Below are 27,730 nucleotides of genomic sequence, written 5' to 3'. Positions count from 1 at the left end.
AAGAGCGCAATCGACTCGCCAAAACGACACAAATGACTCAGTTCAAATGAATCATTTTATGGAATCAACTCCCAAGAGCAGCATTCCCCAGTCTGGAGAGATTCAATCAGCTCGACAGCCTCAATCAACAGGTGAATCGTTTGCCTAATTGTAAGCTTCACACGCGTGTCGGTGGCCATGTTTTGTTTACAAACAAAATACTGGATTATTTTCGAATAAAACAACACAAGGCTATAACTTTGAGCTCATTGGAAGAACAGAAGTTAAGGTAAGCACTGGTTAGTTGATAGTTTTGTAGAATAATTATATATGCCAATGTTGACAAATACAGAGCTGGAATATTACAAAACATAAACACCAGAATATATTCGTTTAAGGTAACTTGTAAATAAAATAAGGTAAATTTTTTACAATATTGCTGAAAAATTAGGCATACTAAGTGTTCAAATGGAACCTTGTTTTACCAAACTGTATTTGGTAATCATACAGAAATTACCGTATATTTTGTAAAGGTTTTTCGTTTACACTAAAGTGCTAAGATAATAGTAAAACACCTATATTATTAATCCATACTACTCCATACTACTATAGCTAAACAAAACCGTCTCAGGGTCACAAAGCACAAACTATGTTCTAAATATTATGTCAAAACTGTATTCACGCTATTTAAATAACCAATAATCATATTGGAACAAACTAAAAGTCTAGTACTAAAAGCAGTTAAACAAAACTTTAAACAGTTGCAATGAGCAATGACTGTCATTTAGCCATCAAAGAAGTACCATCACAGTATACCCCAAATATAACAAAATAGCTACTATTCTAAGGAAAAATATTTATTGTTATTTATTGTTATTGTCTAACAAAACAGAGCTTGGTCAATTATATGTGCAGTGTGGGTGTTTAAAATTAAAATTGTATTTGCATTGTATTTAATACGATACTACTGTAAATCTAAGACTTTATGTAATACTCTAATTAGTGCATCTTAGTAAACATAAATGACAGTAAATGTTCAGTCTCAGAAACATAAAACCAGTTTTTCATATTGTGATTGTGCTTCTGTGTCTTTTACAAGTTTTAAATAAAGTCTCAGTATTTTACTTCACTCTGTTACACTTGTATTGTGATAAAAAGGATGAAATCAAAGCCATTGTGTTGTTTACATGATGTAAATTATCTCTGAACTTTATTGGAATACATTTGCTTTTGTTATTTAGTTTGATTTGTGTATGCATCTAGACACAGAGAAAGCTGTCTAAAGTGTTTGATTTGAATTATATATTGCTAAATATATTGATACAGTTTTCAAGTGGTTAATTAGTCATGCGCTTAGTTATATACTGTATAACTAAAGTCAAAAGTTTGCATGTACTTGTAAGTTTGTTTGTTTTATTAGGATATTAACATTATGTTTTACACCCTTTGGTTACATCCACGACAGAAACGGTAGTTACTCGTTACACAAGATTTGTCAGTTCACAAGGTTATATCGAACACAGTCATGGACAATTTTCACTTGCATGTCTTTGGACTGTGGGAGGAAACCAGAGCACTCGGAGGAAACCCACGCAGACATGGGGAGAACATGCAAACTCCACACAGAAAGGACCCGGAATGCCCCACCTGGGGATCGAACCCAGGACCTTCTTGCTGTGAGGTGACAGTGCTACCCACTTAGCCACTGTGCTTCTCATACTTGTAAGAACATTACACCTACACTACATTGTAAATAAATGAATTAATAGGCATTATTATGGAGTTGTTTCCCCCTTTGCAGCTGTAACAGCTTCCAACTGATGTTGGACAAGAGGGCCTGGCTCGCAATCTCCTATATAGTCCATCCCAAAAATGTTTAATGGGGTTGAGGTCAGGGCTCTTGTGTTGAGCGCCCTAAGCCAACCCCTGAAAAACAGTGGAAATCCCTCCAGCCCACCCACCCAGCAGATGTTAGCCAATCATGTCTGTGGCAGACATTAGCCAATTGTGTCTCCAGTAGCACTTCCAATTTTAAATAATAGAGTTGATCATGGAATATCTAGGAGGGAAGATATTTCAAGTTGCAGCAGTGGCATCCTATTACAGTGTCAGGTTTGAATTCAGTGAGCTTTTTAGAATGACTCATTCTTTCACAAATGTTAGTAAAGGCAGACTGCATGGCTAGGTGCTTGAGTTTATACACTTGTGACAATGGGGCTGAATGAAACACCCGGATTGAATGATTAAGATGTGTGTTCCAATAGTTTTGTGCATATAGTGTATATCTGACGGTTTATAGTGCTGCAGGCAGTGCTATAATGTATTCTTAGAAAGTTGTAGAATGTAACTTTGTTAAAAGACTTGACATTCTATTCTGTCATTTTTAGCAACCATGACATTAATGTAGATTTATTTCTAGGCGCCTTATCTACCCATGACTAAAGTCCCTAATTAAACCATTGGGTGCTGCAGTTAATCTAACTAGATCAAACCTAATAAATACATACATTTTGTTGTATGTAAAATTCCTCATAAAGAGGGTATTTTTAAATAGGTGACGCTAAGTCCCTGAAATAGAATATCATAATCATGCGTAGCGAGGTTGATCACTGGGTGAAAGCGTGGCAGGGGTGTCAGCACAGGCAAAGGATAAACACTCTGTATTAAATGTTCTCCTGTAAATTATGCACAACCGTGCCAGGACAAATGGATATTGATTGTCACACATCCTAGTTTAATGAGTTTTCATTTAAACCATTTATTTTCTGCTCATCAGTCGACTTCAGTGAATAGACTCTGGGAGCCTGTGGTGTTATCACAGAAAATTGTTTATTACAAGAGCAATTGCAGTTTGTGAATGCTGTGTTGTGATAGAATGTATCATCTCACTTTAAATTTTTAAGGTTCCTCTATACAGATAAGTAACAAATTTAGGGATTACAGAGATCCAGGTGGGGTGACTGGATGTTCTGAACATCAATTTCTAATAGAGGGTGGCACAGTGGCTCGGTGGGTAGCACTGTCACCTCGCAGCAAGAAGGTCCTGGGTTCGATCCCCAGGCGGGACGGTCCGGGTCCTTTCTGTGTTTCTGCGTGGGTTTGCTCTGGGTGCTCCGGTTTCCTCCCACAGTCCAAAAACATGCAGTCAGGTTAATTGGAGACACTGAATTGCCCTGCGATGGACTGGCGCCCCGTCCAGGGTGTTACTGTGTGCCTTGCGCCCATTGTAAAACTGGGATAGGCTCCAGCACCGAGCCCCCATCCCCCAGCCCCCCCCCCCCACGACTCTAATTATATAAGCAGTTAAGAAAGTGAGTGAGTGAATTTCTAAAGGGGAGCTGGGCAACCCTCCAAACAGTTGTTTCCCTTGAAGGCTTTCATGCAAGTGTTTTGCAATTAGATTCCTTAATAGTCTTTCACTTCCTTAAGGAATAAAGTAGATGCATTTTATTGAGGTTTAGTGATGTTTAAATATGGGAGGTCATGGAACGTAAATGCCTGTATTTTGGTGTTTAATAAATGTTAGGATGGGCCGATCAAGGCATTTTTTAATTGATCGGAATCGGCTTTACTAAACCCGATCTTAATCCCGATCTTTTGTGTTACGTCAGCATGTCCGCTGTGTGGAAATACTTTAAATTGAAAAGTAAAACAAGTCCAGCAGTGAAGTGTAACGTCTGCAGTGTGAGCGTTTCACGAGGCGGTGGGAGCAGAGCTGCGTTCATGTGTGAGAGTGTGTGTGAGTTAAGGATCACACCGGTTTACAAAACAACGTAGTGATGCACTCGTTTAATAAAGAAATAAATGCACGGTATATTCACATATTGTCGGGAGCAGAACACTTTATTAACTTCTTCTGTTACGGTACCGAATAGCCGACAGTTGAGTCAAGCACGCTGTTTCATGTTCTATGGAAGGCCTAAAGGGTCAAAACACACTCACTTCGTGTACAAACGTCCATCAAAGCAAGTCACAATACAAGCACTTTAAGAACTAGCTTTCCTTCATAACAAAAGAGCCTTTCCATTTTATTTTGGTATTCAGGTTTTACTGTACTGCTGTTAAGTAACTTTTTTTCTTATATTCAAGTTAAGCTGCTACACAGATTTCTGTTCATTTTTAGTGTAAAATTTTTTTTCTTTGAATGTAAAGTTTAAAGTAAAACTAATTATCTCACTCATTTTGATTGATTTTGTAAAAATAAAAGAACATTAAGCAATAGCTTGGATGCAGCATTTTTTCCTTCAGCACTGCAGAGCTATTTAGTTGTTAAACATATACACTGGATTAATTTGAATAACTGTAATGTACTTGAAGTGTGCACTGTGTGAACAGTATTATCTAGTTCTTATCTAGACAATATCTAGAAAATACAAGTATCGGTTTGAGAATCGGTATCGGATCGGGATCAAAATTAATAATCGGGATCGGTATCGGGAACAAAAAAACGTGATCGGGACATCCCTAATAAATGTTATTTAATTTTATTGCTCAGGGTTCCAGGCCAAGCCGGCAGCCTGTGATCCAAAAGTGTGTAGTTTAATACTACAGTATATATAGTGTGTAGTTCCTGTAGTGTTTAGCCTTGAACTTGAAACGTCCTTACAGATATTGTTGTTGTACTGGTCCTGGCTTTCTGGAACTTAGTGTTCAATTCCACTGTAATTCGATCCCCAGGTGGGGCGGTCCGGGTCCTTTCTGTGTAGAGTTTGCATGTTCTGCTCGTGTCTGCGTGGGTTTACTCCGGGTGCTCTGGTTTCCTCCCACAGTCCAAAGAATGGTAAGTGAGGTGAATTGGAGACACTAAACCTTGTGAACTGATGAATCTTGTGTAATGTGTTACTACCGTTCCTGTCATGAATGTAATCAAAGTGTAAAACATGACGTTAAAATCCTAATAAACAAACAAACAAACAATTCCACTGTATTATCAGTTATCCAAATTTGATCTCTTTCCTCTTTTTCATTCTTATTGGTTTGTTTTTGGTGGTTCTGTGTCAGTCATGTCTAGCATCTGAATGTGGCTTCTGATGTTTCCCTTGATTAAAGGTGGTATTTTCTTCAGGTCATATTTAGTATGCCTAATGGTTTGATTGTTTTTTCTTAGCTTTACTCTGAGCTTGCACGTTAGACGTTTGTGATCTGTTCCACAATCAGCTCAAGTGCATGTCTTTAAAATGAGCCCTTATGTCTTTTGGTGCAAAACATATAAACAGTTTGGTTTGTGTCTTTACATCTGTTCATGTCCTGGTGTAAAGACACTGTTTTGGTTGCTTAAAAATTTACTAGTTTATAAAAAGTCATTATACTAGTTCTATAGCTTTAATTTAACATTAAACATTAAAACCACCTCATTGTTTCTACACTCACTGTTTATTTTATCAGCCCCACTTATTATATAGAAGCACTTTGTAGTTCTACAATTACTGACTGTAGTCCATCTGTTTCTCTACATACTTTTTTAACCTGCTTTCACCCTGTTCTATAATGGTCAGGACCCCCACAGGACCACCACAGAGCAGGAATTATTTAGGTGGTGGATCATTCTCAGCACTGCAGTGACACTGACCAGCACAACACACACTAACACACCACCACCATGTCAGTCACTGCAGTGCTGAGAATGATCCACCACCTAAATAATACCTGCTCTGTGGTGGTCCTGACCATTGAAGTACAGCATGAAAGAGGGGTAACAAAGCATGTAGAGGAACAGATGAACTACAGTCAGTAATTGTAGAACTACAAAGTGCTTCTATATGGTAAGTGGAACTGATAAAATGGACAGTGAGTGTAGAAACAAGGAGGTGGTTTTAATGTTATGGCTGATCGGTGTATATTATCTGTTTAACTACTTCTATATCCTGGTCAGGGTCACATGGGACCAAGTCAATAATCAATAAGTTTATCATAGTTTCCAAAGACCAACAAAGATCCAACAATTGTGAAATATATAAGAATTGTATCTCCAGTGGAATGTCTAAGAAGTCTAACACACCAGCATGTCTTGGCTGATTAACTGTGTATAGGGTAAAGGAAACACTGTGTGAAATTAACTTTGGCTGAACCATTCCTTAAAGTTCAAACCCAGACTTACTTTCCTTAGCAAGTCTAATTTTACACACATAATAGTCCAGAAAAGTCACAGTGTTCCTGCTGACATTTGTTTTTCAGTGTCTTCAGTTCATTAACTAGCTCATTACTGATGTAGACCATGACAAAGCATTACTCACTGGTACACTTGCTCTGGGTACAGAGATATTATGTATCACAGAATGTGACAGACAAACAGATAAATAGATAACCCTATCAACCAGCTGTGTTGAGACCTTAAAACTGCTGTACACATTTTTAAAATGAACAGAAATACCTTTTGACTGCACTGTATAAACCCCTACACAGTGAATAATTCTCACTGATTGTGTTAAATAGCTGCAGAGCGAATTCAATTGTTTTCCGCTCTACTTATCACTTCCCTAATAATCGTGTATCTAAAAAATGTCAAGCACTTGTGGGTGTTTAAATGGGACGTTTGCAATAATAGAGAAAAATGGTAAAACAGTTTTTCTAAGTGAATAATCATAAACCACAGTACAAGAGAGCTGAATAATTCTAAAGAAGGTTTCTGTAATTAAATAATCCAGCATTAATTTCAGCTCATCTTTAATAGTCTTAGCTAAATCTGATTATAAATGTTGTTTATGTGTACAGGGTATTTACATTGATTATGAGGATTTGACATTAATGCTTTTTTAAAGATTTAATAGCACTGACAAATATCAAAGAATATATTCCACATGGAGTAGATCAAGAAAAACCCAATCAAAATTAGAGAGCTTAAGGATGAATGAAAAGAGAAAAGAATGAAATGTTGAAAGGAAATAAAATGTAGGGAGTTACTTGTAGTTGTGAATGTAATGGTTATCATTTGCCAATAATCACCAGGATTTATCAAAGTGAACCAAGGATTTAGTTTGAATAAATAGCATTTCTTAACATTGCGAGCATAATTCTGCGTAACACATTGAACAAAATGTCCGAATGCTCCAGGCTAGCAAAGTCTATGAAGTTTACGCTTATAAAACATTATTACTGTACTCATAACTGCTCGTTAGTTGATAATATTTACATTTTTGGCATTTAGCAGACGCTTTTATCCAAAGCGACTTACAGTTCTGTTACAGTTTGAGCAATTGAGGGTTAAGGGCCTTGCTCAAGGGCCCAACAGCAGCAACCTGGCAGCTGTGAGGCTTGAACCAGCAACCTTCTGATTACTAGTGCAGTACCTTAACCACTAGGCTACAGCTTGCCCCTCACAAGCATTTTAACACTTTTAATTATGCCTTGTAATGCTGTATAAATGTATTAATATTTTATTCCTTACATAAATACTGTAACATAAGTTGTACTTTTTATGCTAGTGTTTCATTATACGTCTTTAATAAATAATGATAACCTCCACATAACTATTTAGCACCACAAGTATTTTATTAAATTATTAATAATTAAATAATATAATTTTATATTATTCAAGTATACTGTTATAAACATGTCATTAGTAACTAAAGATAATATGTACATTCATTTTCATGTCAAACTCCTTGAAAATTTAGATTTGAAACAGTTGTTTCATCTTTTAGGCTTCCAGTGTTTATTTTCACTGTGGACAGTCTCTGCCATAATGACATACCTCACAAAGAGATCATTTAAACTTGAGAAATAATTAAAAAGATATCTATCATAAGATGCACTGTTAGGCAGATACACTAGGAAAATTTGTATTTAAAATTTGCAGTCTTGGACAAAAATAGTTTAGGTGTCTGAATACTTTTTAAGGTAAGCTACCTGTAATGAAGCTAAATCCTGAAGTTGTTGTTAGTGCTGTGCTGCTGAGGTTTAAACAGTGCTGTGCTACTACCATTATTATATTTCACATTTAAGTCATCGGAAATTAGAACTCCTACTGATGATTAGTCATGTGTTGGCTGCATTTATATCATTAATTATAATTAAACTTTTCCTCTCCAGGTACTGCTGCTAATGGCATTTCTGGAACAGATAAAATCACCTCAACTTGTAATTATATTTTAATGAACTTTTTATCTTCCTGTGGTTTTCACTAATCTGACTGCAGTCCTCTCAAAGAGCAACTGAGGGGATGAATGTAAAAATTAGGACACTGAGTAATCCATCCTGGTGTGTGACCTTTCGAGAAGAAAGCCAGTGAGTATATTTCAGTTTTGTACCACAAAGAACAGGACAAATATAACATACTATAAAAGTAACTTTTCTCAAATGTTTCGCAGATATTGACATGCTTACAGACATTCTAATAATCACAAGTATAAAGTCTACTATATTACTCAAACACTGTATTAAAGTGAATATGGACAAAATTTTGAATGTATGTGTTTTAGCCACAACAGTTACTAACGGGTGTTATAAATCGATTATATATGTGAAATTATATGATTACAACTTTGCAGCAACAGGTTAGGGTGGCTCTGTCTTGTTCCAGACTGACTGTACCCCTGGGCACAAATTAAGCTCTATAAAGACATAAAGAAAAGCTTGGTTTAAAAATCTGCACAGAGCCCTGACCTCAGCCCCAGTCATCAGTTTTAGAATGAGCTGAAACATCAAGTGAGGCAGTTCCCAGACATACAAATGCTTTTTGACTAAATGAGCACAAATTCTCACAAACATACTTCAAGGTCTTCAAGGTAAGAAGCCTTCTCAGAAGAGTGGTTGTTGTTGTAGCTGGAGAGATCACATAGAGGTCACTCTATTTTAATTGCTTTTCTGGCCATATAGCGTGTTTGTATATGTACAAAGCAAGATATGGCATTAATTCAGTTTCAGAAATGGTTAATATTTAAAAAAAAAAAGAATTAAGACTTTAAAGAAGTACCTAAGTTGTCTGTTGTCTTGTTATAAATGCAGCTACCAGAGGGTCCCTGTACTTTAATACTATTACTACTAATACTAATACTGGGTGATGATGCTATTACTGCTACTACTAATAATAATACTATAACTACTACTAATAATATTTTTTATTATAATAATAAGACTATTATTACTACTATTACTAATTATAATAATACTATTACTATTACTTCTACTGCTATTACTACTACTACCTCTAATTACACTACTACTACTACTACTACCAATATAAATAATAATACTGCAGCAACTACTAATACTACTAGTACTACTACTAATAATAGATCTGCTTGTTTTGATTTTGTTTAATAAGAAGATTTGTGTAAAGGTTTTTGCATGAAAGTCTGCAAGTGTGAAAATGTACATGGTGTTTAAAGTTTGGAGAACAGTGTGTTTAAATAGTGGGTTGACATTGTGGTTTGGATTGATTTGCTTTTAGAACAAGCATCAGCATGTACAAGGGCAAATGTAATTTTACAATTCCAGAAAGAATAAGGTGTGCTGAACAGTGTTAGTTTGGAGCTTCCAGCAGCATAGCAACAGAGTTACCGAGGGAAAACTGGCCGTGTCTTTCTGTTTCTTTCCTTCTGTCGCTCTCTCACTTTTTGTTTTTCTCCATGTGATTGATTACTGGTGTTCCAACTCGGTATCGTTCCCCATGGCAACAATACTTCCTCATAAATGAGTACAAGGCAAATGAAAAATGCATGTGTGGCAGACAGCAGCGCATGTACACACACACAGGTCCATGTTACCATGTCTGCAGCAAGCACTGATTTCAAGTCATGTATGAGTAGTAGCTTTATTTTAAATCTGTAAAAGCCTCTTTTATAAAATGTTATTTAACAGAAACAGATGACACACCTAGTCTGCTTCCATTAGTCGTCTTTATTTCTACACTATCATCCCACTTCATTAATACCAGTGTAATAAAGTGTAATAAATTTCACACTGTATGGCCAAGTGCACGTAAATACTCTTTCTAATTGATTCATTAAAACCATCACTAACAGACATATAAAATACATTTGATGCTTTTAACTTTGGGGAAGACTTTTTGCTGTTTCAGCAAGACTGTGACCCTGTAAACAAAGTAAGGTACATAAAGATATGGTTAGTCAAGTGACCTGCACAGAGCCCTGACCTCATTTAGATTATTCATTTTGGGATCAGTTGTAACTAGGGTTGGGCGGTATGACGGTATACCGCGGTATTTAAAAATGTTGACAGTATTTAAAAATGGTGACGGTATTTTAAAAAATGTGAAGCTTCAGGTTTACCTTGAAAACTGAGATTTTAAAACGTTCGCGCATCCACAGTAAGGGAGGGGTGGGAGGGGTAGGCGGTTGGAGCTCACTGATTGGTTGTAGTGATGGGAATTATGGCTCCTTGAATGGAGCCGGATCTTTTGGCTCGGTTCCTTTTAAAGAGCCGTTCAAAAAAAAAGACTCTTCGTTCCTCGGGAAAAACAGCATTTATTTAGCCAGTGTACGACTATCACATGAATTAGGGCATACGTTTCCATTGGGTTTCATTTGGGAAGGATGGGGGGGGAGTCACGGCTCTCCTCAGTCAGAGTAAGCTTAAACAACTGTGGTGACTTAATCGCCATAATCACTGTCTAAGAAGTGGGTCTAAATAATCTGTCATAAGTTCAATGTCTTATTAGAATCCACTCTATTTAGGGAGCTGCCTAGGAAGGCAGTAGGCAGCAAGGGAGCTCACTGGGTTTTTAAACAGGCCCCATATCAACCAATCTCTTACTTTAAGTATCTCTAAGACAGCACCCATCAACAGTGGTCTGAGGAGGGACAAGCCATGATGAACTGCCACCAGGTTGTTGGTCTGGACTAGGGCTGGGCGATATGGATCAAAAATTATATCTCGATATTTTTTTCTGAATGGCGATATACGATATATATCTCGATATTTTTTTATCCCATAAGGTAATAACAAAAACACACTTCTGAGACAAAGCTACATGTTCCAAATTTTTTACAGGCACTTTTATTAAAATTCATGCTGGGGAAGCTTCACACAAGAACTATTTTTACTTTAAAAAAAAAAAGCTATTCTAAGAAAAAGAAAGTTGTTTCTAAGGTATCTCCTGTTGTGTAATGTGAATTACAAATATATTGTCTGTCCCTTTAAGAATGTTAAGTGCACTATAGGGCGCAGGGAGCGAGTGTGTAGGGAAGGTATCAGAATTTATCGTTTCCGGCTGTGCTCATGTTCTTCTGTTGTTTTGCACTGAGCTTGTGTGCTATTAAAAGTAGCGTTCTCGTTAAACCCCCCTCACATGTTTGGACTTTGAATTATTTTACATCACCGTCGCCACAACATTTACATTAATATTTTCTTTTACTGTATAGAACTCAGTTCTGTAATACAGGTATAACTAATCGTTCATGTTACAGCGTTCTGCTTCATGCACTTTATTATTATTTAACAGCTTTATTTGTTGTTTAATTGCTGTTTGCTCCTTGTTTACTGCAGAGTTAGTTCATGCAATTTTATAAATTTTTGGTTGTTTATTGGCCGACAACAAGAAATACTATAAAAAGAAGATAAATAAATAAATGACGACGTCGGGCGATCATCCAGTATAAACTAACATGACCACGTACAACATCCAGTACAGAAATCACTCCCCATAATGTTTGTTTTTTACAGATATATGTACATCACATATACAAACACACAAGTCAGAACAACACAAGTCAACACTTGCATGATTTACACTGTATATGAAGTAAATACATGCCTGTCAGCGCGTGCATGCGCTTGTATATTTATACTGGTTTTTGAAACGAATAACGACTCGTTTTCTTGTTTTTCAACTTTGGGATTTGAAGTGAAAAACTAATGACCAAAGGTACATGGAGCTGGAACCTTTTGTCAAGTCAAGTCAAGTCAACTTTATTTATATAGCGCTTTTTACAATAGACATTGTCTCAAAGCAACTTTACAAAATCCAGGACCAACAGATACAAAAAACCCCTGTTGAGCAAGCCGAGGGCGACTGTGGCAAGGAAAAACTCCCTGAAAATTACAGGAAGAAACCTTGAGAGGAACCAGACTCAGCAGGGCCCGTCCTTCTTGGGTGGCCAGGAGGATACTTTAAATAAATACACGATTTACACAGAGCATACGAACACAGAATTAAATGATCTAAAAGTTATAACTGGTAATAAATAGATTTGTCTGGACTTGTTTTCGGCATTCGCTACAGAATACATTATTATATAAGCAATACTGTCTTATCTTATATCGCGTATGAAAATATATCGATATTTTATAAAATCTCGATATATCGCCCAGCCCTAGTTTGAACTATAGTTATAGTTGGAGGGATGTACATGGATATAAATACTCTGATCAAGTGTGTTTGTGTGTGTGTGTGTGTGTGTGTGTGTGTGTGTGTGTGTGTGTGTGTGTGTGTTTGACAGTGACTCCTCACACCTGTTATTGCTTGCTACTGCAATTCAACAGCTGTGTGTGTGTGTGTGTGTGTGTGTGTGTGTGTGTGTGGAGGGGGGGGGTGCTTGTAGGTTATGAGAAACAGACTGGAGACACGAAGCCTTTGTGTCAAAAATATTTTTAATACAATGAATCTTTCATTATCAGTCCAGTACTGCTGGGGTTCTCAATCACTGGGCGGGTGGATGTAAGCAACTGTGGTCCTAGTGGATTGTAGACCTACACTCAGAATAAACCAGTGCAGCTCACTTGGTTTGTAATGGCACATCATATGATTTATGATGTGTTCAGATCATTTTTGGATAAAAGCGTCTGCTAAATGCTGAAAATGTAAATGTAAATATGATTTATAAAAACCTTAAAAGCATAATGTTCAGGTGCTTGGGTCTAACGTGCTGGATTGGAATTCACCTCTTTACTGCTGCAACAGTGAGGAATATGGAGAAAATATCATGTTCCTATCTGTGTACTAAGGCATTTTGTAAGATCTTTTTGATATTAATAACATCATGTTTTTATTTTTCTCCAGGTGTCAAGGGTTTTGAGGGGGGGGCATTCTTTTCTTTCTTTCTTGTTTTTTTCTGTTCCTGCCTCCACCACCTCTTGTTCATCATGTCTTTCCGTAAGGAGATGGAAAAGTATCAGGACATGGATGAGGATGAGCTTCTGCAGAAACTCAGTGAGGAAGAACTAAGGATATTAGAGGATGAGCTTGAAGAACTCGATCCTGATGTAAGAACAAATTGTTTATATTTGTAATAGCTGTTAATGTGATGTGATAGGATGTGTAAGGTGATTTAGTGTTACTGGAAAGGAGATATTGCTGGGTACAGTGATTAATTTAACATTTTTAGGGATGTGATGGTGGATTATTGTTGAGGGATATCAGATTGATCTGTTTAGTTATATAGGTGGTGTTAAGTGATGTGATTGTTTGGTTGTGATGCAATTATTAAATTATTAATGCTGTAATTATTTTAAAAGGTTTTGAGTGACATGACTGGTTGGTTGTCTATTTCTGTTAGTGTTATTGGTTGATCAGCATTGATGTGATTGCTGGGTTGGTTATTGTTAATTAGGTCATTGGTTAGATAAATTGTTGAGGGAATTTTTGGGTAGATTGTTGGGAATGTTTGGGTGAATTGTTGAGGGAATGGTTGGGTGGGTTGTTGAGGGAATTTTTGGGTGAATTGTTGAGGGAATGTTTGGGTGAATTGTTGAGGGAATGGTTGGGTGGGTTGTTGAGGGAATGTTTGGGTGAATTGTTGAGGGAATGTTTGGTGAATTGTTGAAAACGTTTGGGTGGATTTTTGAGAAAACGTTTAGGTGGATTTTTGAGAAAACGTTTGGGTGGACTGTTGAGAAAACGTTCCCTCAAGGTCCCCCCCTCACGTTCCCCCAACGTTCCCCCGCGAACGTTCCCTCAACGTTCCACCCCGAACGTTCCCCCAACGTTTCCACACGAACGTTCTCCCAACGTTCCCCCGCGAACGTTCCCTCAACGTTCCTTCACGAACGTTCCCCCAACGTTTCCCCGCGAACGTTCCCTCAACGTTCCCCCGCGAACGTTCCCTCAACGTTCTACACCGAACGTTCTCCCAATGTTCCCCCGCGAACGTTCCCTCAACGTTCCTTCACGAACGTTCCCTCAACGTTCCTTCACGAACGTTCCCTCAACGTTTTCCCACGAACGTTCCCTCAACGTTCCACCCCGAACGTTCCCCCCAACGTTTCAACACAAACGTTCTCCCAACGTTCCCCCGCGAACAATCCCTCAACGTTCCTTTACGAACGTTCCCTCAACGTTCCTCCTCGAACGTTCCCACCATTATTCCCCCCGAACGTTCCCACCATTCTTCCCCCCCGAACGTTCCCACCATTGTTCCCCCACGAACGTTCCCTCAACGTTCCTTCACGAACGTTCCCTCAAGGTTCCCCCTCGAACGTTCCCCCAATGTTCCCCCCCGAACGTTCCATCAATGTTCCTTCATGAACGTTCCCCCAACGTTCCCCAACGAATGTTCCCTCAACGTTTCCACACGAACGTTCCTCCATTGTTCCCCAACGAACGTTTCCCCAACGTTTCCCCACGAACATTCCCTCAACGTCCCCCCCCCGAGCGTTGAGAAAACGTTTCGGTGAATATTTGAGGGAATGTTTGAATGAATTGTTGAGGGAATGTTTGGGTGGATTGTTGAGAAAACGTTTGTGTGGATTGTTGAGAAAACGTTTGGGTGGATTGTTGAGAAAACGTTTGGGTGGATTGTTGAGAAAACGTTTGGGTGGATTGTTGAAAACGTTTGGGTGGATGGTTGAGAAAACGTTTGAGTGGATTGTTGAGAAAACGTTTGAGTGGACTGTTAAGAAAACGTTTGGGTGGACTGTTGAGAAAACGTTTTAGTGGATTGTTGAGAAAACGTTTGAGTGGATTGTTGAGAAAACGTTTGAGTGGATTGTTGAGAAAACGTTTGAGTGGATTGTTGAGAAAACTTTTGGGTGGATTGTTGAGAAAACGTTTGGGTGGATTGTTGAGAAAACGTTTGGGTGGATTGTTGAGAAAACGTTTGGGTGGACTGTTGAGAAAACGTTTGGGTGGACTGTTGAGAAAACGTTTGAGTGGACTGTTGAGAAAACGTTTGGGTGGACTGTTGAGAAAACGTTTAGGTGGATTTTTGAGAAAACATTTGGGTGGATCTTTGAGAAAACGTTTAGGTGGATTTTTGAGAAAACATTTGGGTGGATCTTTGAGAAAACGTTTAGGTGGATTTTTGAGAAAACGTTCCCTCAAAGTCCCCCCCTCATGTCCCCCCCCCTCACGTTCCCCCGCGAACGTTCCCTCAACGTTCCACCCCGAACGTTCCCCCAACATTTCCACACGAACGTTCTCCCAACGTTCCCCTGCGAACGTTCCCTTAACGTTCCTTCACGAACGTTCCCTCAACGTTCCTTCACGAACGTTCCCCCAACGTTTCCCCACGAACATTCCCTCAACGTTCCTTCACGAACGTTCCCCCAACGTTTCCACACAAACGTTCTCCCAACGTTCCCCCGCGAACGTTCCCTCAACGTTCCTTCACGAACGTTTCCTCAACGTTTCCCCACGAACGTTCCCTCAACGTTCCACCCCGAACGTTCCCCCAACGTTTCAACACAAACGTTCTCCCAACGTTCCCCCGCGAACAATCCCTCAACGTTCCTTCACGAACGTTCCCTCAAGGTTCCCCCTCGAACGTTCCCCCAATGTTCCCCCCCGAACGTTCCCTCAATGTTCCTTCACGAACGTTCCCCAACGAATGTTCCATCAACGTTTCCACACGAACGTTCCTCCATTGTTCCCCAACGAACGTTTACCCAACGTTTCCCCACGAACATTCCCTCAACGTCCCCCCCCCCCCCCCCCGAGCGTTGAGAAAAGGTTTCGGTGAATATTTGAGGGAATGTTTGAATGAATTGTTCAGGGAATGTTTGGGTGGATTGTCGAGAAAACGTTTTGGGTGAATTGTTGAGAAAACGTTTGGGTGGATTGTTGAGGGAATTTTACGTTTGGGTGGATTGTTAAGAAAACGTTTGGGTGGATTGTTGAGAAAACGTTTGAGTGGACTGTTGAGAAAACGTTTGGGTGGACTGTTGAGAAAACGTTTGGGTGGACTGTTGAGAAAACGTTTGGGTGGACTGTTGAGAAAACGTTTGGGTGGATTGTTGAGAAAACGTTTGGGTGGACTGTTGAGAAAACGTTTGGGTGGATTGTTGAGAAAACGTTTGGGTGGATTGTTGAGAAAACGTTTGGGTGGACTGTTGAGAAAACGTTTGGGTGGACTGTTGAGAAAACGTTTGAGTGGACTGTTGAGAAAACGTTTGGGTGGACTGTTGAGAAAACGTTTGAGTGGACTGTTGAGAAAACGTTTGAGTGGACTGTTGAGAAAACGTTTGGGTGGACTGTTGAGAAAACGTTTCGGTGAATATTTGAGGGAATGTTTGAATGAATTGTTGAGGGAATGTTTGGGTGGATTGTTGAGAAAACGTTTGGGTGGATTGTTGAGAAAACGTTTGGGTGGATTGTTAAGAAAACGTTTGGGTGGATTGTTGAGAAAACGTTTGAGTGGATTGTTGAGAAAACGTTTGGGTGGATGGTTGAGAAAACGTTTGGGTGGACTGTTGAGAAAACGTTTGGGTGGATTGTTGAGAAAACGTTTGGGTGGATTGTTGAGAAAACGTTTGGGTGGATTGTTGAGAAAACGTTTGGGTGGATTGTTGAGAAAACGTTTGGGTGGATTGTTGAGAAAACGTTTTGGTGGATTGTTGAGAAAACGTTTGGGTGGATTGTTGAGAAAACGTTTGGGTGGATTGTTGAGAAAATGTTTGGGTGGGCTGTTGAGAAAACGTTTGAGTGGATTGTTGAGAAAACGTTTGGGTGGATTGTTGAGAAAACGTTTGGGTGGGCTGTTGAGAAAACGTTTGAGTGGATTGTTGAGAAAACGTTTGGGTGGATTGTTGAGAAAACGTTTGGGTGGATGGTTGAGAAAACGTTTGGGTGGATGGTTGAGAAAACGTTTGGGTGGATTGTTGAGAAAACGTTTGGGTGGATTGTTAAGAAAACGTTTGGGTGGATTGTTGAGAAAACGTTTGGGTGGATTGTTGAGAAAACGTTTGGGTGGATGGTTGAGAAAACGTTTGGGTGGATTGTTGAGAAAACGTTTGGGTGGATTGTTGAGAAAACGTTTGGGTGGATTGTTGAAAATGTTTGGGTGGATTGTTGAGAAAACGTTTGGGTGGATTGTTGAGACAAAGTTTGGGTGGATTGTTGAAAAAACGTTTGGGTGGATTGTTGAGGGAATTTTTGGGTGAATTGTTGAGAAAACGTTTGGGTGGATTGTTGAGGGAATTTTACGTTTGGGTGGATTGTTAAGAAAACGTTTGGGTGGATTGTTGAGAAAACGTTTGGGTGGATTGTTGAGAAAACGTTTGGGTGGATTGTTGAGAAAACGTTTGGGTGGATTGTTGAGAAAATGTTTGGGTGGGCTGTTGAGAAAACGTTTGAGTGGATTGTTGAGAAAACGTTTGGGTGGATTGTTGAGAAAACGTTTGGGTGGATGGTTGAGAAAACGTTTGAGTGGACTGTTGAGAAAACGTTTGGGTGGACTGTTGAGAAAACGTTTCGGTGAATATTTGAGGGAATGTTTGAATGAATTGTTGAGGGAATGTTTGGGTGGATTGTTGAGAAAACGTTTGGGTGGATTGTTGAGAAAACGTTTGGGTGGATTGTTAAGAAAACGTTTGGGTGGATTGTTGAGAAAACGTTTGAGTGGATTGTTGAGAAAACGTTTGGGTGGATGGTTGAGAAAACGTTTGGGTGGACTGTTGAGAAAACGTTTGGGTGGATTGTTGAGAAAACGTTTGGGTGGATTGTTGAGAAAACGTTTGGGTGGATTGTTGAGAAAACGTTTGGGTGGATTGTTGAGAAAACGTTTGGGTGGATTGTTGAGAAAACGTTTGGGTGGATTGTTGAGAAAATGTTTGGGTGGGCTGTTGAGAAAACGTTTGAGTGGATTGTTGAGAAAACGTTTGGGTGGATTGTTGAGAAAACGTTTGGGTGGATGGTTGAGAAAACGTTTGGGTGGATTGTTGAGAAAACGTTTGGGTGGATTGTTGAGAAAACGTTTGGGTGGATTGTTGAAAATGTTTGGGTGGATTGTTGAGAAAACGTTTGGGTGGATTGTTGAGAAAACGTTTGGGTGGATTGTTTAGAAAACGTTTGGGTGGATTGTTGAAAAAACTTTTGGGTGGATTGTTGAGGGAATTTTTGGGTGAATTGTTGAGAAAACGTTTGGGTGGATTGTTGAGAAAACGTTTGGGTGGATTGTTGAGAAAACGTTTGGGTGGATTGTTGAGAAAACGTTTGGGTGGATTGTTAAGAAAACGTTTGGGTGGATTGTTGAGAAAACGTTTGGGTGGATTGTTGAGAAAACGTTTGGGTGGATGGTTGAGAAAACGTTTGGGTGGATTGTTGAGAAAACGTTTGGGTGGATTGTTGAGAAAACGTTTGGGTGGATTGTTGAAAATGTTTGGGTGGATTGTTGAGAAAACGTTTGGGTGGATTGTTGAGAAAACGTTTGGGTGGATTGTTGAGACAAAGTTTGGGTGGATTGTTGAAAAAACGTTTGGGTGGATTGTTGAGGGAATTTTTGGGTGAATTGTTGAGAAAACGTTTGGGTGGATTGTTGAGGGAATTTTACGTTTGGGTGGATTGTTAAGAAAACGTTTGGGTGGATTGTTGAGAAAACGTTTGGGTGGATTGTTGAGAAAACGTTTGGGTGGATTGTTGAGAAAACGTTTGGGTGGATTGTTGAGAAAATGTTTGGGTGGGCTGTTGAGAAAACGTTTGAGTGGATTGTTGAGAAAACGTTTGGGTGGATTGTTGAGAAAACGTTTGGGTGGATGGTTGAGAAAACGTTTGGGTGGATTGTTGAGAAAACGTTTGGGTGGATTGTTGAAAACGTTTGGGTGGATTGTTGAGAAAACGTTTGGGTGGATTGTTGAAAATGTTTGGGTGGATTGTTGAGATAACGTTTGGGTGAATTTTTGAGGGAATGGTTGGGTGGATTGTTGAGAAAACGTTTGGGTGGATTGTTTAGAAAACGTTTGGGTGGATTGTTGAAAAAACGTTTGGGTGGATTGTTGAGGGAATTTTTGGGTGAATTGTTGAGAAAACGTTTGGGTGGATTGTTAAGGGAATTTTTAAGTAGATTGTTGGGAATGTTTGGGTGAATTGTTGAGGGAATGGTTGGGTGGACTGTTCAGAAAACGTTTGGGTGGACTGTTGAGAAAACGTTTGGGTGGATTGTTGAGAAAACGTTTGGGTGGATTGTTGAGAAAACGTTTGGGTGGATTGTTGAAAACGTTTGGGTGGACTGTTGATAAAACGTTTGGGTGAATTGTTGAGGGAATGGTTGGGTGGACTGTTGAGAAAACGTTTGGGTGGATTGTTGAGAAAACGTTTGGGTGGACTGTTGAGGGAATTTTTGGGTGAATTGTTGAGAAAACGTTTGGGTGGATTGTTAACACCGACATCTATACCTCCAGATGCAGGAAAAGGGCCACCTGCATCATGAAGGACCCCACTCACCCAGCACACTCACTTTTTGTCCCGCTCCCCTCAGGCAGGAGGCTGCGGAGCATTAAGTGTAGAACAACAAGACTGAGAAACAGCTTCATTCCCGAAGCTGTAAGACTCTCAAACTCCACCTCGCCAAACACTCTGCACTGACACTTTCAGAGTACACTTGGACACCTTACATTTACGCACAATAAGACACTGTCTTTGCACCTTGCACTTGGTCACTTTATTATGCTGCTACTCAGTTCTACTACCCATGCTTATAAGTTAAATGCACTCTTATTGTTCATGTTGCTGCTACATTTCTACATTTTTACATTTCTACATTTTTACATTTCTACATTTTTACATTGCTACATTTACTTCTACTTTTTATATTTGTAAATATTTTTCATACTATGATTATTCTTTTGTATTGTATATATTAGATATTTTATTGGGTGTAACTGGGACCTTGGGTCATAATTTCATTCAACCTCATGTACCACATGTGATGTGAATGACAATAAACCCTCCTTGATCCTTGATCCTTAAGGGAATTTTTAAGTAGATTGTTGGGAATGTTTGGGTGAATTGTTGAGGGAATGGTTGGGTGGACTGTTCAGAAAACGTTTGGGTGGACTGTTGAGAAAACGTTTGAGTGGATTGTTGAGAAAAGGTTTGGGTGGATTGTTGAGAAAACGTTTGTGTGGATTGTTAAGAAAACGTTTGGTTGGACTGTTGAGAAAACTTTTGGGTGGATTGTTGAGAAAACGTTTGGGTGGACTGTTGAGAAAACGTTTGGGTGGACTGTTGAGAAAACGTTTGGGTGGACTGTTGAGAAAACGTTTGGTTGGACTGTTGAGAAAACTTTTGGGTGGATTGTTGAGAAAACGTTTCAGTGGATTGTTGAGAAAACGTTTGGGTGAATTGTTGAGAAAACGTTTGGGTAGATTGTTGAGAAAACGTTTGAGTGGACTGTTGAGAAAACGTTTGGGTGGACTGTTGAGAAAACGTTTGGTTGGACTGTTGAGAAAACGTTTGGTTGGACTGTTGAGAAAACTTTTGGGTGGATTGTTGAGAAAACGTTTGGGTGAATTGTTGAGAAAACGTTTGGGTAGATTGTTGAGAAAACGTTTGGGTAGATTGTTGAGGGAATTTTTGGCTGGATTGTTGGGAATGGTTGGGTGAATTGTTGAAAACCCAAACGTTTTCTCAACGATCCACCCAACCATTACCTCAACAACTCACCCAACCATTCCCTTAACAATCCACCCAAACGTTCCCTCAACGTTCCCCCCTCACGTTCCCCGCTCACGTTCCCTGAACGTTACCCCACGAACGTTCCCTCAACGTTCCTTCACGAACGTTCCCCCAATGTTCCCCCCGAACGTCCCCCAACGTTCCTCCACGGATGTTCCCTCAACGTTGCTTCACGAATGTTCCCCCAATGTTCCCCTAACGTTTCCATACGAACGTTCCCCCAATGTTCCCCTCCGAACGTTCCCCTCCGAACGTTCCCTCAATGTTCCCCTCCGAACGTTCCCTCAATGTTCCTTCATGAACGTTCCCCCAATGTTCCCCCCGAATGTTCCCTCAATGTTCCTTCCAAATGCTCCCCCAATGTTCCCCCCGAACGTTCCCCCAAAGTTTCCACCCGATCGTTCCCCCCACGTTCCCCCACGACTGTTCCATCAACGTTCCTTCACGAACGTTCCCCCAACGTTTCCTCACGAACGTACTGGATAGCAATGGAATTGTTTGCCAGTAGAGAAGTTTACCAGCATAAAGATGAGCTACGAAGTATTTATTTATTCATTTATTAGGATTTTAATGTCATGTTTTACACACTTTGGTTACATTGATGACAGGACAGAGAGCCACTTTTTACACAAGACTCATCAGTTTAAGTCTTTAATGTCAAACACGGTCATAGACAATTATGTGTCTCCAATTCACCTCACTTGCACGTCTTTGGACTGTGAGAGGAAACCGGAGCTCCCGGAGGAAACCCACGCAGACATGGGAAAAACATGCAAACACAGAAAGGACACAAACCCCTTTACATGGAAATCAAACCCAGGACCTTCTTGCTATGAGGCGACAGTGCTACCCACCGAGCCACAATGCCGCCATGTTTTGTAAAATAATAATTATAATAATTATAATGCAACAAGCAGATAGATCCACATGTACAAAAAACAGCAATTGTATGTGGTTCTAATGTTCAATAGTTTCGTCATTCATGATATAATTAATAATAATGTATTTTTAAAAACTTCAAAATAAAAAAGGCGGCTTTTTCTAAATGTTTGTACACCTACCTTGTATTGGTAAGCCTTAAATCTCATAAAAATCAATTGTCAGCTGCTAAAAATGAATTTAAATAACATTTAACTAGACTGTGTTAATCGAACAATGACTTCTTTGTTGGTTATCAGTTGATCATTACTACTGTATCACTGCTGAAAAAGTCCATGCAATGCATTGAATAATGTGTGTGTGATTAGTTTAAGCAGAAAGTATTCATCCATTATTATGACTTGGATGGAGATACATTTTGTAGAAAAATGAACACTGAAGTCTACGTAGCTTTAAATGGTTAAAAAAAAAAACATATGAGCTAGATTACGCATTCAAAAAGAATATGATGAAATACAAGCTCGTGTCCCTCTCAGCCAACTGGGTTTGCTCACTAGGCAACAAAGCCTCCCATTGTTGCTGCGAGCTCGCTCATCACTAGCTACATAACCGTGTTAAAACCTACGAATCAAAACAATTCAAAAGCAAAAAGCCGTCAGTAATACAAGGCAGGCCAATTAGATTCAAAAGAAATCATCGGAACGTTTGCTTTCCAAGAATGTAAAGAGAAAAAAAATCATTCGCTGAGTGTTGCTTTTCTGCCAACAGCTTGTGTAATGAGCTGGCTCGGTAGCTCCAAACCACTTTTAAAGAATGCACGCCTAGCAAGAGGCCTCTTTAAAGAGACGCTACTGGGTAAACTATAAGACAGCCCCGATATTAATATCAATGATGAACAATCATGAACATTTTGCTACCTTGCCTTAAATGTAGGCCTAATTCACACAACACTTACATGAGAAAAAAAGATTTATTTTAAAAGAAGAGAAAAAACTACAGGAAAGAGACATACTGTGGTTGCATCGCATTAAGTTTCAGAACAATCCTCTTTTGTGCAGAGATGTGCCTGTGTTTATTTCTGCTGTAAAACATACGCACCATGAAATAATCAGATTTAACATAATTAAACAAGTTTATTTTCTAGTTATTTGTGCTCGTTTTCTGTATGTTCTCTCTGTAGCTCGGTTACGTCTCTCTCTCTCTCTCTCTCTCTCTCTCTCTATCTCTATCTCTGTGTGTGTGCACGCGCGTCTCGCTCGCTCTCCGCGATAATAAGTGTTTTCGGATTAAAATTTCGACAATAAACAGCTCTTATTATGAGTGACTGATTCCTTGTACTGATGCCAAGCTGAATGGGTGGATTACAGCCGATAAGAACTGCGCAGAAATAAAAAGAATATATAAAGAGATGCATTTACACTTATGCGTGAAATATTTATTATAGATCAGATAGGATAAGCAATGTTTGACGTTCTGATTTTTTGAGTGAATGGGCACCACTTTCCACAGACAGACTGCATCTTGTGGTGGACCTTTCCAATTCCATATTAATGTCGGCTTTTGAAATTAGATGTACAACAAGTTCATGGTCAGGAATCTTAATACTTCTAGTGATATAGTGTATGCTTATCGTCTGCAACCAGAGATGGGTAAATTTACTGTTTGATAGCCATTCCACTGAATGGATTTTTTGGGGGTGGGTGGGAGGAAATCCATGCCAAAATGGGGAGAAAATACAAAACTCCTCAAGATGTTACGGGGGGAGGATTGAACGCAACTTCTCAGGTATATTAGCTGCACAATTCTGCTCTATACGTTTTTTCTATGTATTTAAATTTTATTATGACATTTTTGAAGTTTTTCTGCAAATGTTGACTTAATAAGACACAAGGTCTTTTTTTTTAGACTTTTACAATGTAAAAATTATGCCTCTCACTGTGGTTTGGTGAAGTCCTGGAGTCTTAGAAATGGCTGTGTAACCTTTTTCAAGCTGCTATATTCCTGCTGTATTATATTTTAGGTTGTGGCATAGAAACTTTATGATGACTTACAGTATTTGTTAATGTTTAAAATAAGTAAGGTTTATATTCTACAAGCCTGTTTTGTGTTTAATTAGGCAGATTGGCTGAATAATTAAATTTATCAAACCGGTTGGCAAATATGCAATACCAGAGGTAATTTAAAAAAGAAGTAGTTTTTTATATCACTGTATATGGAAGGTGTATTTTAAATGCCAAATCGCTTGAGTGTAAATTTGATCTGTGATGCAGAATAAAATTTGTAAGCATTGGGAATTTACCTCATCATATTTTTTAAAGGTATTTTGGCATTTATTTTTCGAATAATAGAAACACTGACTTGCACTGTGTAGATATTTATTACTGTAATTACATTTCAGTAGAATATTATCTACTTGCTGCAGTACTTGCCCAGGCACTTGCAGGTCTGTAAGGAATCTCCATGAGGAAAGCACTAAAATGGTTCTAAATCGGCTTTTATATTTTCATTTGAACGTATTGCAGCCATAGGCGAGTGATGGATTGAAAACTAATTTAATTCGGTCTGCATCGAACGCTCTGAAATCCCATGCTTTGGAAACTGCACTTGACTTGGAGACGTGTTACGACCAGAAGAGTAACAATCACAGCTGTTATATGTTTCATAATGATGCTCATAGTTGTTTTCAACAGATGCTATTTGCATATTTAATGAAATTCATTAATGAATAATGCCCAAGTTAAATGGATGTTAATTTAAAGTGGGTGTTTTGCTATTAGAGAGACTTGTGAGCTGTCACTGTTCACATTACACACAGTGAACTAATCACTTTTGTTTTTTAGGGTGATTGTTATGGAATTAGAAATTCTGCAGTGTTTTTTAACTACTCCCCACACACACTGCCACTGCAGTAAATGTGTGTGGTTACCAAGTACAATAATTTTAACATGGCTTACTATATTGAGAAACGAACAGAACACCTGTTTACACTTGGATTTTTAATGGGTTTTATTTGACAGTTTTTCTCCCATATTGAATTAATCGATCATACTTCTCCTCTTCTGCTTTTAATTTCCACTCTTAACTTAGCAGGTGTGTGACTAATACACATGAGCAGACGGATGGAAGGTGTAGTTCTCTTTAAACTGCACTTCAAAGCATTCTCTGCACCTAGTTTATCGTTCATTGCTATACCTGGAGACAATTCCTTAAAAGTGTAACTAGGACTTAGCTCAGGGCTGAGTCCTCTGACTCCCAGGCTGTTGGCTTTTCTTGGCTCTCTTTTTTTTTAGTTTTTGGGAACTCATTGAGTAAATAATAGCAGCTTGTCTTTTTCCCATGAATGACGTAGGAGTGTCTCGGGTTTTTAGCTCGAGTTCCCTTGTTTCTCTGATAACATTTTTGAGTTGTGATACAGAATTGTAACCTGCTGGTGGACAGAGCAGCTGGCAGAGATGCACCTAAGTGCTTTGTTGGTTTCTGCTCAAGTCTTTACCTTTTGCTTTCCATGTTTCCATGTCTGCTCCAGTGATGTAGTCGCTTTCTTCTCTCGCTTGGTGCTTTGTTTGACAATTCTTATTTTCTTGTCTTGTTTTTGTGGCTTTTTAGCTACAGTATCATTCTGCATTTGTTAAACCCCTGTGGTTGGGTTCATCTCTTTAATATCACACCTGGTGCCTGTGTAACAAGGTGCTTACCGCTCTGTGACGATAGTACACTACTGGGTGTATGATATTGTGTAGCCTTGTCTTAAATCATATAACTTTGTAATGAGTCCTCCCTACATTTATTTGCAACATACTGCTTTCTCCACCGATTTTCAACTGTATTCTGTTTAAAAAGAAACAAATTTCCAAATATCTCTAGTTGGCATGCTACAGCATTAGCTGCAGGCTGAGAAGATTTTCTGGGGAAAACTGTCTTTGTTTTATGCTTCTTTCAAAGCAGCAGGGCTTTTTACATTCCACTGGGATTTAGGCTTTACATTATTCAGGAAAAAAAACAAGGCAGCTACAAAAAAGATAAAAACCCATATGAGGATTTAGGAAATAATTGCTGGCATTTTGCTGTTTTGTGTATTTATGATGTTTTATGTCCCACTAACAAGCTAAACAGATATCCTTCTCAGAGGTTTTGAACTATTAAATCAACCAAAAGTCTTGCTTTGCACACTTTACAGTCAGCATTATGCATTTGGGCAGGTAGCATTCTCTGGGCCAAATTGTTGTATTCGTCTGTCGACTGCTTAGTGATGAAGGCATAGAATTATTGTGTTTCCATTGCTATGAAGTCCAGTGAAAGTATGACACTTGGCATTTTTTTTATTTGGATTTTAATGTCATGTTTTACACACTTTGGCAAGATTCATGACAGAAACTTGCTGTGAGGTGACCGAGCTATCCACTAAGCCACCGTGCCACCTCTGTTGGCATTAAACTTGTTGATTTATAACTATGTGTGGCCTCTCAGTCATTTGTCTTTGAATCAATCATACAAACAGTTTAATTGCTGGTTTGCCTCCAGAAGCCGTTGCAAACTGTGTTACTACAAAGGGTAAACAATTTAAGTGTGATATTTGCTTCCGTGGCCTAACTCTTTAACCTGAGCTGTTGTTGTTCCAAGATGTGTTCTTATTACAATAAAGGCAATTAGATTGAAAGTATCAGTATAGTATAGGAGTGAAAGCTATAAGATTTCTATTAATCAGCTTTGTCATGACAGACCAGATCAAAACATACTGACTACACTATGCTGACGTACTTACTGCAGCTCGGGAAATGTAGCTTGCATTTCTGATACATTTTAGAATGACGTAATGCAGTTTGTATTGGTATTTTAAAAAGGAACGATTCTATTACAGTTCAATGTTTAAAGCCAATATACTATTTAGTTTGACCCATTTGACGGCTAATGCTTGTCTTTAGAAATTGATGGGTTTTTTTTATATTTATTTTATTTATGTGTTTTCTCCCCTTTTTTTCTCCCTTTTAGTGCGTCCAATTGCCCGATTGCATCATGCTTCCTCTCCACCAATGCCGATCCCTGCTCTGATTGAGGAGAACCAAGCTAACCCACGCCCCCTCCAACACATGGGCTGCATGCCGTATGCATCTTATCACCTACACTTTGACAAGTGCAGTGCAGCTCAGCACTGTGTACGGAGAGACACACCCTGAGAGCACCTTTTTCTCATCTCTGTGCAGGCGCCATCAATCAGCCAGCAGAGGTTGTAATTGCATTAGTTATAAGAGAGAGAGACCCCATCCGGCTTAGTCCCACCCATATCTGAACAACAGACCAATCGTGGCTTCTCAGCCTTAGCCGGTAGGCAGAGCTGAGATTCGATACAATGTATTCGAGACCCTAGCTCTGGTTCCAGCGTGTGTTTTTACCGCTTCGCCACCTGAGCGGCCAGAAATTGATGTTTTCACTTGCCAGTCTTATTTATTTAATGAGCTGTTAGGAGAAAATGTTGCATTTTAATGGATGTACGAAAACTAGGGCATTGTAGGGCATTTCTCTTATTACAGATATGCTTCAGATGTAATATGACCAGCATATTAAGCTATTCACCTAAGAATTGCTAATAAAACACAAATTATCAGCAAAATGTACAATTATTGATGTTAACAAGGCTAAATACAAAGCCTACTACCTGCCAGCCTTTCAATTTACGCTGAGTAACTTATTAGTACCCCTGCACTTTGATGCTTCTTCTATCTGTCTTTCTCGGCGGCTGTCCAAATCACCGCTGTAGTCTTCATGGCGGCAGCAGATGAATATCAATCAGCAGCTTCTCCCCTGTGCCACCTCCCACCATGTGTCCTTGCTGACTCTGGCTTATTCTTACACTGTGACACACACACACAATTTTTTTACTGTATGTTTTTAACATTTTCTGTCTTATATAGCTAGGTATTTCGCTGTGACATGTATAAAGTGGACATTTTGTTTTTCAAGTACAAGTTTGTGTGTGTGCTTGTGTGTGTGTGTGTGTGTGTGTGTGTGTGTGCGTATTACAAATCAAGGACATTCTTCCCCAGCAAAATATGCATCTCATCATCCTTCTTTGCATTTCCTTTCATCTAT

The 27,730-nt window shown here is 39.1% G+C and overlaps 1 long non-coding RNA gene across 1 annotated transcript; it reads left to right on the top strand.

Moving 5' to 3' along the window:
• The first annotated feature begins 16 nt into the window (after positions 1-16).
• Positions 17-27,138, top strand: LOC134326765 (uncharacterized). Its single transcript, XR_010014579.1, has 4 exons — positions 17-131; positions 8,008-8,202; positions 12,938-13,140; positions 26,633-27,138. It is a non-coding gene; the product is annotated as an uncharacterized LOC134326765 (long non-coding RNA).
• Positions 27,139-27,730: the final 592 nt, after the last annotated feature.

Source organism: Trichomycterus rosablanca, chromosome 14 (assembly GCF_030014385.1).
Source record: "Trichomycterus rosablanca isolate fTriRos1 chromosome 14, fTriRos1.hap1, whole genome shotgun sequence".
NCBI classification, from domain to species: domain Eukaryota; kingdom Metazoa; phylum Chordata; class Actinopteri; order Siluriformes; family Trichomycteridae; genus Trichomycterus; species Trichomycterus rosablanca.
The sequence above is the reverse complement of the archived record's forward strand: the minus strand, read 5'-3'. Positions and strand labels throughout refer to the sequence as shown.